Below are 4,411 nucleotides of genomic sequence, written 5' to 3' on the forward strand. Positions count from 1 at the left end.
CACACACACACACACACACACACACACACACACACGCACGCACGCACACGCACACACACACTTCAGTTAAAAATAAGTTGCTAAAATTGTGTATAATTAATAGTAAGCAATTTTAAAAAGTATCTTAATATGAAAAGTTCCAAATAAATGTTTTCAATGGCAAAATGTATAATAGATTAACATTTTAAGTTATAAATTTGCAAAATAATGATTAATTAAATTATATCTCGTAATATTATTTATATTCACATTATTTACTTGTTCTGCAAAAACATCAAAACCTTGATTGACTAAGTTAATTGCATTTTCTTCTCTTCTATTAACTAGTGGTACATTCTCATTTTCATCACAAGCAATGTTGTGTAAGACAGCAGTAGCTACTACTGCAGCCATCGTTGTATCCAATTTTAGTCTAAAACCAAGAGCTAAAGCAGGGAAGCGTCTTTTCCAAACACCATAACTGCATTCTACTCTACTCCTTGTACGAATTTGTGATTCATTAAACAAGTTTTCAGCTCTATTATTAACATTTTGCAACGGTGTTATTAGATATTTTTTTATAGGATAACCACTATCTCCAACCAATAGACTATCAGCAAATTCTCCCATTTCAAAACGTTGATAAATTCGTGAATTCCTGAATATGTTCGAATCATGAGAAGAACCAGGCCAACGACATACAATATCTTGAATTTTTCTATTTGCATCAGCAATTGTCTGTACATTAAGTGAAAAGAAGCCTTTCCGATTTCTATATAGTTCAGCATCATCACCTCCTGGTGATTGAATTCTGACTGCAATCTATAGCACCAATGCACCGAGGAAAACTAGCTATATTAAAAAATTGTTGTCTTGTCTCACTTATTTCCTCTGGTGTTTCGGGCATTTTAATATATTGTCGTTGAAGATTCGCTAACGCTAAACTAACATTCCGAACTGTTTTTGAAGCAGTAGATTTTGCAACTTCAATAAAATCTCCTGACACACTTAAAAATGATCCTGTAGCATAAAATCTTAGTGCCAATAATAGTTGATTTTCAGTAGGTAAGTATTCATTTCTGAAATTAAATTTTTTTAATTAAAAAGGGATAAAAAAGAGAAAAAAGTTATATAAATAACTACAATATATTAAAATTAATATAATAATAATAGCAATGCGAAGTGAGGAAAATAGTTAATATATTCGAGCAATAATGGATGTTAAAATATAGACAATGAATATAATTCGAAAAATGTTTTGAATTGAAATATATATATATTCATTGTTCATATTTAATATCCATTATTGCTCAAATATTTACCGTTTTCTTTACTTCGTTGCTATGCATATAATTTAACAAAATAACTTATTATGTATTTATAATAAAATATTTATTTAGATTGCATTGTACTATTTTTATCCTATTACTGTACTTGTACCTATTTGTTGGATATGATATATTATCTTCAATTTGTTCTAAAATCATTTCCACTGTCCGTTTCGACAACCGAAATTTTGAAAAAAAATCAATATTATCCAGTTCTTCGAAATAATTCGGCCTACGACGAAATATTTTAGGTCTCCTGTGGTTCTCTTCATCACTGCTGTATACATTTACATCAAAATCCATGATTGGACTTTTTCATTAATAAAAGGTCTGTTTTTTATAACTACCCTTTGTGAACTAGTGCACACGATGCAATACAACGAGGTATAAAACAAGGTTATGTTCTTTTAGTAAACCTAAAACTGAGAGTTAACCGGTAGATTTAGTACTGGTAAAGGTTACCACCACGAAACCATCAGTTTAGTGACTAACCACAGATAGAAAAACACAATCTTTAGATTATTGTCAGGTTATGCCTAAACTACAAGTTAACCAGATAATGAAAAACCGGGCCTAAGAGTTACAAACTTTAATATAAAGATGTCGAGCTTTTAATAAGTCCATGAATAATCCTCTATTTTTCATCATTGTCAAGTAGTTCTTCAACATAGTAAGTCTCATGGATAGTATGTCAATAAGAAAGTCATTTTCATGAACAGATTCAGAGTTTTTTTGAACATGGCCGGAGACGCTACCGCGTCTCCTGATAGAAGTTATGCTACACAGTACAAATCCAGAAACCACATCAATTCACATTCGTTCGAACATATAAATACCTATTTTATATGAAAACGACTTCCAAATCAGCAATCGATGTTGAAATATTTTTAACCGTCAGTATAATGTTAGAGTGAATTAAAACAAATTAAATTAGTTATAGAAAACTTTGAACAACGATATGGAACCGATGTTGTCAACTAGAGACGATATAAACTAATGATGACTTTCAGAAAAACACATCAGAGAAAGAAAATTGTAAAATGAGATAGACTGTTGTAGGAGAGGAAGAAAAGAAGGAGAAGGGGAAATTATGAAGGAGAAAGAGATTGTATTATTTGAGAATAGGTATCTGGCAAATTTATAGTATCATTTTGTCTATTTATGCCATGTTTCTGCTTTTTAATGTGGATCATTTCAGATATTAGTCTTTTATTATAAGAAGTTTCATTATCCAAAATTTTTACTTCATTCCATGTGAAATTGTGACTCAAACTTGTGCGATGGTCGGATATAACAGATAGAGAACCAGTTCTTTTATTAATGTCTGAAATATGTTCATTTATTCTAGTATTTAATTTTCGTTTTGTTTGACCAACGTAGCTTGCATCACAATTGTCACAAGAGATTTTATATACAACATTTTGATTAGATAATAACTCAAGTTGATCTTTGCCTCTCTTTATGAAACTTTTGAGTGTATTTGGTATGGAGTAAGCTAGTTTGCAGGTGAATTTGCATGTAATCGGTAAAAAACTTTCAGAAATAAATTTTACATAGGGTACTGAAAAAAACTTATCATTAGAATTATCATTGTGTAAATGGTTATTATTATGTATATAAGATTTTATTCTGTTAGTGATAGTATAAAAAATAAAAGGAAGAGGATATATTGTTGAGAAGTATATTAATGACTTCAATTAAGTTTTTTTGGTGAAATTGTGGATGAGACAAACGAATTATTTTATCTATCATGTTAGTGATTATGCCTTTTTTGCGACATTAGCAATAAATAGCATAAAAAACAGATGGAATCATATTGCCAACAAAATAAAAATTCCTCAAGATGAATTTATTATTGCAATTAATTTGGTATTAAACTCAACTTTTTTTTCATTTAACAATTGTTACAAACAAATTTTTGGCACTCCAATGAGTTCACCTCTTTCTTCTATAATTGCAGATATAGTAATGCAAGACCTTGAAATGTCTGCAATTAGTAAATTACCTAAAAAAAAGAGCAAAAATTATATTGAGGAGTCCACATATCGAAGATTACTTACAACAGACGGCAACTTACCTAGAGCATACGGATTAACAAAAATCCATAAGCAAGGTAACCCACTGAGAGTAATAGTGTCATCCATAAACAGTCCTTTGTACAACTTGTCACTTTTTCTACACAATATTATCAACAATAGTATACCTGAGGCTCCTAGTTATATAAAAGATAGTTCCCACCTAGCCAAAAAATTGATTGGACTACAAATTGATTCTAACTATATCTTGTCTTCTCTAGATGTAGTATCTCTCTTTACCAATGTTCCTGTAGATTTAGCCATAAATAGTATTAAAAACAGATGGAATTACATAGCCAATAAAATAAAGATTCCGCAAGATGAATTTATCATTGCAATTAATTTAGTATTGAATTCCACCTTTTTTTCATTCAACAACAACTGTTACAAACAAATTTTTGGCACCCCAATGGGTTCACCTCTTTCTCCTATAATTGCAGATATAGTAATGCAAGACCTTGAAATGTCTGCAATTAGTAAATTACATAAAAAACCGTTGTTCTACTATCGATATGTGGATGACATCATTTTGGCACTCCCTTCCGACAGCATTGTTGATACACTAAATATATTTAATTCTATACACAAAAAATTACAGTTCACCATGGAAGTAGGCACAGATAATACCATAAATTTTCTTGATACAAGAATTATTGTCGAAAATCAGAAAATCATATTTGATATTTTCTACAAAACCACATTCTCTGGCAGATATTTAAACTATCATTCCAACCATCCCATCTGTCAAAAAGGCATAATCACTAACATGATAAAATAATTCGTTTGTCTCATCCACAATTTCACCAAAAAAACTTAATTGAAGTCATTAATATACTTCTTAACGATATATCCTCTTCCTTTTATCTTTTATACTATCACTAACAGAATAAAATCTTATATACATAATAATAACTATGGCACCCCAATGGGTTCACCTCTTTCTCCTATAATTGCAGATATAGTAATGCAAGACCTTGAAATGTCTGCAATTAGTAAATTACATAAAAAACCGTTGTTCTACTATCGATA

At 30.2% G+C, this 4,411-nt stretch overlaps 1 pseudogene; it reads right to left on the reverse strand.

Moving 5' to 3' along the window:
* Positions 1–1,610, reverse strand: part of LOC108773433 (putative nuclease HARBI1) — a 6,238-nt pseudogene extending 4,628 nt beyond the window's left edge.
* Between the last annotated feature and the right edge of the window lie 2,801 nt (positions 1,611–4,411).

Source organism: Cyphomyrmex costatus, unplaced genomic scaffold (genome assembly GCF_001594065.2).
Source record: "Cyphomyrmex costatus isolate MS0001 unplaced genomic scaffold, Ccosl1.0 scaffold208, whole genome shotgun sequence".
In the NCBI taxonomy this organism is placed as follows: Eukaryota; Metazoa; Arthropoda; class Insecta; order Hymenoptera; family Formicidae; genus Cyphomyrmex; species Cyphomyrmex costatus.